We start from the raw sequence: 13,777 nt of genomic DNA on the forward strand, positions 1-13,777 counted from the left end.
CAAACTTGCAGGAGGTGTAGAGGCCACAAAGACGAATCGGAATCACATAGCATTGCAGGGTCCGAAATGCCTTCGTCATGTGGTAGAGGACGTTGAACGGGAGGTCGCGTGAACAGCGATCCCGCTGGAAGTCAGCATTTGCGAACCGGTTCTCGAAGCAGTAGGATGGACGAGTATTCAAACGTTGAACTGGCCGACATGCACCTCGCGTATGGAGCTACGGACTGTAACGGGCGCGCCGCTCTGCGCTTGTACCAGGAACATTTTCCGCACAGGCGTGCTCCTCATCATACGATTTTCGCACGTGTGCACAGAAGGTTACGTGAGACTGGTTGTTTCACGAGAGGTACCATGAATCGAGAACGAACGAGGAGGATGCCAGACAATGAGGAGAATGTCCTACGTCTTGCAGAAGGCAGTACGAGTACTCGAGCGATAGGCCAACGATTGGGTATTTCCCAATCCACTGTATGGAGGATACTGTCAACAAACCAAATGAGTTCATACCATCTGGAACGCGTCCAATCATTGGAGCCTGCGGATTAACCACTCCGGAGGACTTTTGCTACTTGGTTTCTTCAACAGAAACGGTTCGCAAATGCTGACTTCCAGCGGTATCGCTGTTCACGCGACCTCCCGTTCAACGTCCTCTACCGCATGACGAAGGCATTTCGCACCCTGCAATGCTATGTGATTCCGATTCGTCTTTGTGTCCCCTACACCTCCTGCAAGTTTGTCGCACTGGTAGTGAATCACCCTGTATAGCTGTTATATATTGGCATAATCTGATTTTAGCAGATTGCATACGCTGAATATTTAATTTTTATGCGATATCGCTGTAGAGACCAGACTTAATATCAAGGTTTGGTCTCCAATTATCGTAATGAAAAATAAGTGAATCTTGAGTATGTATGTATACCATCTCTGATTTACATTAACTCTACAGTAATGATTTACAGCCATCCGACAGAAGTTGCTTGTTTTAATGAGGCGCCTCCGTAGCCAGGTGGGAAGGAGCAGCAGTGCATATCACACGCTTCTTGATTAGACCGGGGTTCGAGCCCGTCACCACCAAATACGGAGGATGCGGAAAGGTCAGGGAATGACCACCGCATATTGACGGAGCAATATGGCCTTAGTTGCTAATGCTCCTAAAAACCAAAATAACTAACAACTAACTAACTATGTTTTAATGCTTTATAAAGCGTTAAAACAGGCAATTATTTTTTACAAATAATATTAACCATGTAGTGCAAAGAAGTTAGACTTTTGCTGCACTAGCAAAAAAAAAAAAAAAAACCCGGGGGGGGGGGGTAATTTTGCTCTACTACCTTTGTCAGTTAGAGTTTGCACTTCATTATTGTGTTGATTCGGCTTTTATAACCACTCAGTTAACTGCAATCTATGCGTTTTTTCTTTTTTCAGATGGCGTGCTGCTACACCAGCCTTCCTTAAGTAGTACTGAATTCTTGTTATTGTCATGTAAATAAGAGTAGTGTTAATTAAATGAATTTTTTATTGTGATAACTTGGCATTGGATATTTTCCGAAAGCGTCTTGTAGTTCCGGTACATTTAGAAACCGCAGCTGTGATTTAAATGCTTAGCAGAGATACGATTACTGTTTATTTTTACTTTCATTTATGAAAAGGCCATCTCGCTTGAATTTTAAAGCTTTTTTATTTGTAGTGGGTATTTTAAATTATTTGCCGATTTCTAGAACCATTGTGTTCCGCACATATTAGCTTCTACATTGTTATTTGCACAATAGTACCTTCGTTCTTCACGCTTTTTTCTTAATAAATTGTTTAAAATCCATAAAATATGTTTGCGACGTGTGGTTATGGATATTTTGATTTTCTGAAGTCTTACGAGTGCTATTTGAAAAATCACCCCAGCAGCGACACCGAATTGTCAGTTTTGAAAAGGCATGTCTACTCTGTAAATGTTATCTTCATTAGTTCAGAATTATTAATAGATTACATTTTCGAGAAGATGGTGATTGCCGTTGGAATAAATCGGTGCGGTGCTCTTAAAAGAATAATTTGCCAACAAAGATCAGATTTCGAAATGAGGAATTACTTCTGTGCGCTCTTTTATAAATTAAAAGAAATGTTTTCTTGTAGCTAAAATATCACAGCGTATCTCCTACTGTTTATATATATATATATATATATATATATATATTGTGTATATTTTTAAACTTTTTGTGGGCATTTTCTGTTTAAAAATGGGACGCAGAATAATTTTTGTTTGTTATAGGATCGCTAATTTAAAGTTTGGAAACTGCTAATATAATGTATCACTGAGTGTCGGTAGCTATTAAAGAATAACTTCTTTGTGCTAATTTTATGTTGATACGTTCAGGAATTTAGCAGTATGTGAATGAATTACATTCATTCACTTGGTTTGAGCAGTGAGCTGTTACTATCTGCTGTACGCCACTTTTTCTTTTCTTTCTTGCATTTAAACATCATAGGTATCATTCTGTTTGAGGAAGTTTCAGTGACGTGATGCTTACCGGTCCAGGAAATTTTGGAGCGACAATTCCGTTGAACGACCTAACATATCAACAGGTAAGCTAGGGAGCAGTAGCTCAGGCATATACCCTGGGTCCTTGCCCTGGGCATTGAACCGCTGCCGGAACACGTTGCGGCTGGCTATTCCACTTACAGTCTTCAATTTGTCCCGTCATTTATGGGCGGGGAGGTAGGCAGGTCGCAGTGCCGCACTGCTCAACTAAATCGCCGCCGCCTTGTGAGAGGAATTCGAGGACAGCTACATGCTTGGTCATGGTGGCAAGGAGAGGGGTGTATGGAGGACAGTGAATGGCTACAGAGGATGACTGCTGCTCTTTATTGATTGTCTCTAGAGTGTCAGCCTTTTAACATGGCCACCAGTAGAATGGAATCCTTTGGTGTGTATTTTGCGTAAGATAACGGACAGCACTTTTTGTGCATCGAATAAGTAGCAGATTCGAGGGCTGTGAAACTTCAGAACCGTGAAAAAGAATGGGAAATATAATTTTCCATGAAATATTTGTTTTCAATTTAGATTTTACTGTAGTCCTATTGGAGTTTTAAACGAAAATATTACTCGCTTTGTTAATCGTTTCCGCTGTACATTTTTAGAAAGTGTTTTACCATATATATCTTTTTTACATTGTTATTCTCTTTAATAGTTACTGCCTTCTGTTGAATATAAAATTTGTATTTGTTAATAAATTATTAGCAAATGGAATATTGCTAGTGCCAGTGCCTATTAATTTGTGGAAATCCATGTGATTGATTCATGTGACAGACGCATTGATTTGTTGTCACTAATTCGTATGTGAGGGCAGCTCTCCCCGAAAGCTCCTGTTTGTGTTTGTATCTTAGTTTACTTTATACTAAACATCAGTTTTTCAGTGTTTTTGGTAGTAACAATTCATTTCATAATAATTATGCAATTCGAAACCCAAGGCCTTTTATCAAACGTATTTTTTTTTTTTTTTAGTTTCGATAATGTTTATGTACTTTTTGTAGACGTTATCTGCATTAAGTTCGGAATTTTCGATTGTGTATATTTTTGCAGAATCATAATTATTTTAATATCATTACAGATAGCCTACTTTGTGTGTTTATTAGAAAAAAATACTTGCGTATGGTCGGATATTTGCAGACAGTTCATTATTGGTTGCAGTTCCTGTGGTATTTGGTCGGTGCCTTTGTGGTCAACATTCAGACGTAGAGTTCCGCATGTGGGAATTTACGTAACGCTACCAAATATATATGCCCGTCCCGGAGGGTAAACAAAAGATTAAATCTTATACTATAATATTATTTATCATTACAACGTAGTTATACCCGTTTTATATAGTCAATTAGACTAGTGGTTCCCATCCCGTGGTCCCACTTTGAGGATTACTTAAAACATTTTAGTGTGTTAATTTTTCATATATATTTTAGTGATTTTAATTAAAATATACTTAATTAAATATACATAATTAAAATACTCCCCACACACACAAGACTATATAATTTATAGGCGAGTTGCTTGAAATATATTCAAATTCAAGTTGGTGGGCAGTGTTATTAAAAAGAATGAAACAACACCAGACCAGCGTTTTTCAATGTTTTCATAAAACGACCTACTTAAACTTCAAGAAACCCTTTTTCGTCCACCTCTAATCAAATAACCAATACATGGTTAGTTGTTGATATATTTTAAATTATTATTTATTTATTAATTAAAATATATCAACAAATAAATATTATAATAAGAAATATTGTATTTAAATATCAAAGATTTTTACCTGATCTTAATGTGCTGTTTCACTTTTGAAAAATTGGCTGAGTTCATAGCGGAATTCGATTAGTTGCCATGTGGGAATCGGAATAGTATGAATATTATTATTCTGGATGATGCAGAAAAAAAAAAGTCCAATTCTTTCTTCATTTGGCCTTACTAATACTATTTTTACAAAAACCATGTTGTGTAACATTGATGTTGAACTTAATAAATTGTTGACTCTCTTTAATGCAAGATTGTTTCTAAAACTTTAGCAAGAGTTCAGCAAATTCTTCCTATTCCTTAATTTCTACAATTCACAGGAGTAATTAGGATTTTTTTTTTTTAAAAATGAATTTTTAAATTTTTTACGCGGAGTGTCATCTCCCACGAGGTGCCAAACCTACTTGCAGTGGAGGTAAAGAACCACGAATGAGCAGACAAGAAGAAAAATAATGAGGATGCCTAGGATAATTCTGAAAATGGAGGAATGCAACTGTTGCTGCTGTACCAACAACACATTAGCAAATTGAAGAATGGATGTTGATGTACAGAATGATTAAAATGAACAAATGATAATTATACTGACGTAGAAAGCTATGAAAATGATTTCCAATATGGCATTTACAATAATTTAACCTGTTTTATTATTAAAATATATGGTTATGGTTTTTTGAACATCTTTTACTACTCACACTATAAAAAGGTCATTTTACTCATTTATTTTTGTGAAAATGTAAATGTGAGGGTCTTTTTAAAAAAATTCATACAGAATATTTAAAATTATGTTCCAAACTTTTAAACATTCTAAAAAATATTATAGTTGACTTGATGCAAATTAATAGTTGATATACATCTTATTAATTCCTCTACTTCTTTCTCAGCACGTCTAATATCATACCATAAATAATTTTTCATTTATTTATTTTATTACTTATAGTGGGTGAAAACATTTTTAAATAGTTGACAGTTTGTAAAAATGGGAGAAACTCTGTTATTGCTATTCAACACTGGGGACCCCTCAAAGCTCCAAATAGGAGCTGTTATTGTTTTCAGTTTGTTTTATAGTATTCTAAACTATTCATGCAAGACGTTGCTTTTTATAGGTGACAAAAATAGAAGGTGGAAACTATTCAGAATTGTTACATTTTAAAAATATCAGCTAATGATTTTTATAGAGGAAATGATTAAAAATAATATTGAAAAAGCGTATGTAATAACATTTTACCATCATAATAAAAGAGCGTCCAATACTTTCTTGCTTATAAATTAAACCATGCTTCGATAACCACGGCCATTTCCATAATTTTTGTACCCGACTTCATGATGCTTCACACTAGTACAGCGGTTTCCAACTTTTTTGACTCACGAATCCCTTTCAACATAATATTTTTTTAATGCGAACCACTAAGCCTATATTCTCTGAAATCGTATAATATTTCTGAATTTTTATTATAACATATTTCCAGTACTATGTTTTTATAAGTGACATTGCGTAATAATAAAAATTAAGTATTATTTATACTTTGTAAAGCAGTTATTAATAAATCCAAACTAGATTTCGAACAGGCTAAGAGTAGAAAACTTGCTTCTTGTCCAAATGGTAGCTGAGCATGCTGGTATCTTGCCAAAGCTATTGGCTGCAATTTTTCCCCCGTCTCTGTCCCCACCTCTGACAAAACCAGATGGTTCTGTTGCCACATCAGCCAAAGACAAAGCTGACCTGATAACATCCTATTTTTCTTCCAACTCATGTATTGATGAACTTGGTAAATCACCTCAAACCATTCCCAGTACACTCCATTCAATGTCTCATGTGGTCTCCTGTCAAAAGGATGTCAGAAGGATTTTGATGAATCTGATGCTAAGAAAGCTGCAGATCCTGATGGTATTTCTCCACTTGTTCTCAAAACCTGTAACCCTGAACTTTCTTTGTTTATAGTGCCTTTTCAAGACGAATGTCTCATCTAATATCCACCCTTTCGGCTAGTCTTTCCTTGCTCTTTGATGTACACTGTCAAACAGCCTGCTTGATCTCCTCGCTATACCTAAGTGACATAACTTGCTGTTATTTAAGGTGTTTGTAGAAAGTTGCATTTTGTTCTCTGCTTATCCTGTATGTTCCTGTTTTAACGATTAAACTTGCCACTTCCATACTTCTGCCTTTTTTTACTGAAATCTCAAATGCTTACTGTATAATTCAATGTAGATATAATAATAGACACCCTGAAGCAGAACCTTTTCACACTCAGCACAAGATTATGCCAATACAGAGAGCACTCAGAGGAAATGAAACAACCGGATCTTCATTGAAAACCAAAACGCCTCTTACAGGTTTCCGTTTTTATGGCGCAAGGGCAACTAAGGCCATGAGCCTTCTACAGGTGCATCGAACAAGAAGAGAAGGAGGATAACGGCCCACCCCACCAGAAGGCGATCAAATAGTTCTGGGGCAGCCTAGGAGCAGTGAAGTTAAGACATAATGCCTGGGTCACCTGTATAGACATTGAACGGAAGTAAACCAAGGGCACACAAGAGATAGCAGAATGGGAGATTCATGAGGAGGATGTGCAATAGGCACTTAGCAGAGCAGTTCACCCAGATGATAAGGCACCAGTAGATGAACTCAAAGTATCTGACTAAAGGAATCACCTACCTGAAAGCTAAGCACAAAGATACCAAAAAAATCCGGCAAAGTACAGACTAATCACCTGTCTTCCAACAAAGAACAAGATCCCACATTCATAGCCAAGAAGATTGGATCTCTGAGAGAGCCAGAACATCAGCTAAACAACAGAAGGAATGCAAGTAGATGAACAACGGATGCAAAGAGCAATTGACCATCGATGCGGCAGTTATTGGTCCTTGAGGTTGTCACAGACATTCTCTCAGATATGCCAGACAAGCTGTACTTGCTACCTGGGAGTCTAAAACGCTGATGGAATTGATATTCGAGTGACACTCAAGTCAAGTGGACCCAATTTCGGCGAAGTCTGGACGGTCTGTGACAGCCAAATCCCCTGCTTGCACCTTCACAATGGCGGGACTTTTAGTAATCCCAGGTATAACCTCCATGCACAAGTACATGGTGGATGACCACCCAGATGTGAACCAATGTAAGCAGGGGTCGAGGTGTGGTGCCCACACCACATGGAGGAACCCGTCCCTCTATGTTAATAGGCAGTACTAGGTGGTAGATGACTCATCAACCGGTGCAATACCACCACTTTGCTTATTGGAGGCTTGAAGTGGTGGAACCCATGTTTAGTCTCTAGAGCTAAGTTCCGGTTACCATTCCCTATCAATTCCATCATGCAGTATGATTGATGACTTTTTGAGGTTATGATGAACGTCGTGGCACGAACCAATATTCCTTACATTTTGAGGGTACAGCTCTAAAACGGTGTTTGCAGGCCGGCTGCTAGTTAGTACACAGGACCGAACCTATTGGTAACTCTCTAGGAGGTTTCTGGATCAGCTAGTGTATATATAATCTTGCTACCTCTACTCTGCCAGATAGTGACTGGAGGGAGTCCGAGTAGTGTTTATGCGGGGAGCATTGTCGAGGCCACGTTATGTCAAGGATCTGGGTATATTCTTACCACGTGTACACCATATCCAAAAATTTCATTACTTCATACAGCATGTTCCACCCACTTTTTCTTACTATTGAATACACCATGAATTGTCAAACTAATAGAGCAAGCTTATCTGCAAAAAGATCTAAACCTCCCAAGCACTTCCTAATTCATTTCACAAATATACATGGTCTCAATTCTAATCTCAACTATGTCCATTTCCACTTGCAGTCTGCCAAACCCCATGTACTTTTTCTGACAGATTCTCAGTTATTGGTTGATTCAACTACTGCTCATCTCAGATGCCCAAATTATTCGCTGTATGATTCCTTTCGCCTCAAAGGTGGTACTTGTGCATATGTCCGTTCTGATATTCCCTGTGAGAGACTTGGCAATTTGGAATCTCCTCTCTTTGATCTTCTCTGGCTTAAAATCTCTGAACCTCATTGTGTCAGATTCATCTGTTGTCTCTACCGTTCTCCCAACTCCACTAATCACTTTGAGCCCTTTGACTTCCTCTCTTTGCAACTTGACTTTCTCCAATCCAACTTTCCTAATAGTGAGGTAATTTTCCTTGGTGATTTTAATGTTCACAACTCCAGCTGGCTTCCGTTTTCTAGTCACACCGACCCAGCTGGTCGAGATGCTGAGGCTTTTGCAATTACTAATGACCTAGCACAGATTGTTCATTTACCTACAAGAATACCGGACAATCCTAATCATACAGCCAATAGGCTTGATCTTTTTTTCACAAACAACCCTTGTAAGTACACGGTCGAAGTGAGAGGTCCTTTAGGCACTTCAGATCACAACTTTGTAATTGTCTCTTCTCCAATGGAACCTTTATCGTACGGCTATTCTCAACCTCGTGTTGTTTGGCATTACAAGAATGCAAAATGGGATGACCTGCGAGACTTCTTTTCTTCCTTTCCTTGGTTGGATTACTGTTTCAAAACTTCTGATGTCAACATTTGCTCAGATCGTGTCAGTGAAATTATTCTTGCAGGAATGGAATCCTTTATCCCACACTCCACTTTAAAATCTCGTCCTTTATCTAAACCTTGGTTTTCCAATAAATGTGCTAAGGCTGTTCAAGAGAAGAATGTTGCATATCGTAATTGGCTTGTTTCTAATTCTTCAGTTTCATTTTCTGCCTACACCAAAGCTCGCAACAATTGTTTGTTATTTGGTTTTTAGGAGCATTAGCAACTAAGGCCATATTGCTCCGAGATATGCAGTGGTCATTCCCTGACCTTTCCTCATCCTCCGTATTTGGTGGTGACGGGCTCGAACCCCAGTCTAATCAAGAAGCGTGTGCTATGCACTGCTGCTCCTTCCCACCTGGCTATGGAGGCGCCTCACAACAATTCTAAAGCAGTTTTTAATCAGTTGAAACTAGAGTTTGAACAGGCTAAGAGTAGAAAATTTGCTTCTTGCCCTGATGGTAGCCGAGCATTCTTGTCTCTTGCCAAAGCTATTGGCCGCAACTCTTGCCCATCTCTGCTCCCACCTCTGTCCAAACCAGATGGTTCTATTGTCACTTCAGCCAAGGATAAAGCTGACCTGCTAGCAACCCATTTTTCTTCCAACTCGTGTATTAATGATCTTGGTAAAACACCTCCCACCATTCCCAACACGCTCCATTCAATGCCTCCTGTGGTCTTCTGTCAAAAGCATATCATAAGGATTTCGATGAATCTTGATGCTAAGAAAGCTCCAGGTCCTGATGGTATTTCTCCACTTGTTCTCAAAACCTGTGCTCCTGAACTCACTCCTATTCTTTGCCGCCTTTTTTCTCTTTCTTATTCCAAAGGTGTTTTTCCTTCTGCTGGGAAATTTGATCATATCCAGCCAGTTCCTAAAATGGGTGACAAATCCTTCCCATCCATTTATCGTCCCATTGCAATTACTTCTACTCTTTCTAAAGTAATGGAGAAATCAATTAACCGCCAACTCTTAAAATTACCTAGAAACCTTCCTCCTGATCAACGATTGCCAGTATGGATTCCGTCAGTGTCGATCCACTGGTGATATTCTGGCTTATGTTACCCATTTATGGACTAATTCAATGGAATGGTTCGGTGAAACACAAGTAGTTGCTCTTGACACCTGAAAGGCTTTTGATCGCGTTTGGCATAAATGTCTTCTAAACAAGCTTCCATCTTATGGTTTGCCAACTGTTTTTAGTAATTGGTTATCCAGTTTTCTCTCTGATTGCTCACTGATGGTGATGGTAGATGGCTCTCTGTCTTCTAATTTCTCCACTAATGCCGGTGTTCCCCAAGGTTCATTTCTTTCCCTCTTGTATATTAATGACCTTCTTCCATTGACTGGAAATCCTCTCCATAGTTTTGCCAATGATAGCACATTGCGTTCCACTTTCCATTTTGAGAAACCTTGTCCTGCTCAATCAGCTTCAACTTCAGGAAAATCTGCTACCAATTCCTTAAATGCCGATCTTCATGTAATTCTTCAGTGGGGCAAAGACAACTTTAAGTGTCTTTGCCCCACTGAAGAATTTAATCCTGCTAAAACTCAGTCTTGTCTTATATCTCGCGAAAAAGGATTCTTCTGCTCCTATGCTTTTCTTTAGTGACACTCCGATTTCTAGGCAAAATGATATATCTCTTTTGGGGATTACCCTGACTTCTAATCTCTCTTGGCACAAGCACATTACAAATATTGCTTCCTCTGCATCTAAAAAACTTGGTTTTCTCTTTCGCTCTCGGCGTTACTTTTCTTTCGAACAGCTGCTCGCTGTATAAATCGCAAATCCACCCAGCCATGGAATATTGTTCCCACATCTGGGGTAGTGCCCCCAAAACCTCTCTCAGGCTTCTTGATTACGTTCAGAAGAGGGCAGTTAGGTTAATTAATGATTCATCTCTAACAGAGTCTCTCCACTCGCTTTCTCATAGACGTACTGTTTCTGCTGCATGCCTCTTCTACAGATACTTCCATGGGCACTGTTCTTCTGAATTGGCTTCTATAATTCCCGCTCTCTCTTTCAAAACAGTCCGAACACGTGCTGCCACCAGCCAACATCCATTTACTGTCCAACTTCAAACCCACAGAACAAACTTTTCATCTTCCTCATTTATTCATTCAACTGCTGTTTTCTGGAACAACCTTCCTTCATACGTATTTCCTGAAAATTGCAATCTACAGAAGCTCAAGTCCAATGTCAACAAATATCTTCTTTCGTCTTCTCAACCTTCAACCCAAGCACGGTACTAAGTACCATAGGTTCTAATACCTCTCGTGTTTGGGATTCACATAAAAAAAAAAAAAAAAAGTTATGGAGCAATCCTAAAGAAGCATTGCAACCTATTCACGGCCTACACCAACCACTGCAAGTCCTTCAATTAAGTGTCTCATAGCTGGCTGACAGAGACGCCGAATACCGACAAATTCAACTTGACAGTGACAAACTTCCTAGAAGTAGCCATGGCGAAATGGAGTGCCACCATCAAGGTCGAAAACATTATTACAATCCCATTAGGAGAAAATCTTTGAGGGAGATGTCCTCAGTCCACTGTGTTCTGTGTAGCACTCTACCCGCTATCCACTATGCTCAACAACAGCAAGTACAGATATATCCCCAGAGAACGATCCCGATGTACATTGTCAAATATCAAGCCCTGCACGGCAACTCCAACAGCTACACTGGATCACTGAGAATTCAGTAATGACATCAGGATGGATTTTGAACTAGTCAAATGCAAGACTCGTGGATTGCATCAGGGAAACCAGTCTGCCGAAACTACCAATTGCCCACTGGTAAAGAGATCGAAGCTATGGCAGGGGGGGAGAGACCTATAAATACCTGTGGATGATGCAGTTAGAGCACAAGGAGATCAAGGCCTAAGTGACCGAAAAATACTATCAGCTTCTTAGACGTCTGCTCAAAGCAAAGTTGAACTTAGGGACACAGTTAAAACCATAAACCTATGAAGTCCCAGTGCTAACATACCCTTTCGAGATCATAGGCGGGATTAACACTGAGCTCGAGCAGAATATGAGCAAGACAAGAACACCATCCGTTTTGGGCCGTCGAGAGACTGACCATAGCCCAGAAAGGAGGAGGAAGGGGCTTGACGGACCTGATCGGACAACAGGAAAATGATTGAGAACCTGAAGGATTACTTCCAGAAAAGCACAGCGCCATTCTACCGGCCATAAGGAAGATAGATGTGCGGTATATTCCATTCAACCTAAGCGGCAGAGATATTTTTCGTCCAGAGAAAAGAAACGAAGATAGAAAAATGACCAAAGAAGGAACTCCATGGAGACACTGCTATGACCTCCACAAGATCACATAGATAAAATGACTTCCAACGAATGGTTTACGAGCGGGGCGCTCTTTCCTGAAACTGGAGAATCCTGGGTCGCCATCCAAGACTAGGTAATCAGCACCAGGACTTTTAGTCGTACAAGTATTGTATTACCGTGTTTCTGCTATCAATCGGTAGGACTGATAGCAGAAAATACGTGCTGTAAGACTAAAACTCTTACAGCACGAACAGATCGATGGGCCCTTTTGGAAGTTGCTGAGCTTAACGTCTCAACTCATCTGTATTTCGTTGACCTGCTTGCTTTTAGTGTGAACGTTGTTCCTTTCATTGGTAACCTTGACACGTGGTGGTGGCACGGCTAATTTTTTATGGAATTCATTCCAGGTTTCCCTGATACTTTTGACGATATAGTGTATGTTTTTTTGGCTCTAGCTAGCTTATGTGTTTGTATTCAGTAACGTATGTATCATAAGCTATATGGGTACCTTATGAAAATTCAAGCTTATGCCACGTACTCTTAATTATATTCATGTTTGTAACAAAATGCTATTGCTTTAATTGGTTTCATTTTTCTTTAAACTCATTTTGTTCTTGTATATGTAACCACTCGTACATGTGGTACGTCGCATTTATGGTTGTAAATACAGTATTACCCTTTTGATAATAGTCGCTCTGGGTTGGTACCTTTTGTCGAATATAAAGAGATAATAATTTTGATGCTTACAACATGCGCTTCTCACATTATTTAATATGAAGAGCGCGTGTTGGAAATCCGTGGGCTCACCTATTTTAATATAAAAAATAATAATAAAATAAATAAATAAAAATATGCACAAAATAATATGGTTAACTTATTTTACAATTTGACTAATGAGTTAAATAAATACAATGATTGTTAAGTTTCGAATTCGGTTCTCCGCCCTCATATACTGTATATAAATTCATTCATTTAAATAGTTATAGAATAATACGTTGAAGTATTATTGAATGTAACATTGTATGGCGTGATGTCAGTCTCCAAATTAGCAAATACTGTACCATGCTATTAGTTGGACACTACGCCATACCAGTGACACCTACTGGCCAAAAATAAAATAATACGAACTTTTATATTAAAACAGTCACAGATAGAAGAAATGCGAATGAGCTGAATATCGTCAGTCTTCTCTTCCAGAAAAAAAATTGAGTTACCCTGAGAGAGAGAGAGAGAGAGAGAGAGAGAGAGAGAGAGAGAGAGAGAGAGAGTCCTTTGGACTTCCTCTCTCTCACAGGGTAACTCGGAATTTTTTTTTTTTTTTTTGGCTGGTGCAGCATAAGCCTCAGGCTTCCTTGCACCATATAGCTATTAATAATAACAGTACTAATAAATGAAAGTAGATTCAAAGAAAATTTGACGTGATCTTTGGGTATAAAGAGTGCACAGGCTGTTCGACTGCATTGATCTGAAGCCAGAATGGGGAAAAATACGTGATTTTTCAGACTTTGAAAAAGGTCCTATCATGGGGTACGCGTTTAGCAGGAGCCACGATTCAAGAAACGAAAGACTAGGGGCGTTCCTAGGGTACGTGGCCCCCTGGTGCCAATTTAAATCTCCCCCCCCCCACTGCAAAATTTTATTCATATGTGTATGTAAATTT

The 13,777-nt window shown here is 39.0% G+C and overlaps 1 protein-coding gene across 1 annotated transcript in view; it reads left to right on the top strand.

Moving 5' to 3' along the window:
- The window catches only part of skd (mediator complex subunit skuld), a 505,637-nt gene that overhangs the window by 97,685 nt on the left and 394,175 nt on the right, over positions 1–13,777 (top strand). The window lies entirely within an intron of this gene.

The sequence above is a fragment of the Mastigoproctus giganteus genome, chromosome 1, assembly GCF_048544385.1.
Source record: "Mastigoproctus giganteus isolate SK-2022 chromosome 1, ASM4854438v1, whole genome shotgun sequence".
Classification (NCBI taxonomy): Eukaryota; Metazoa; Arthropoda; class Arachnida; order Uropygi; family Thelyphonidae; genus Mastigoproctus; species Mastigoproctus giganteus.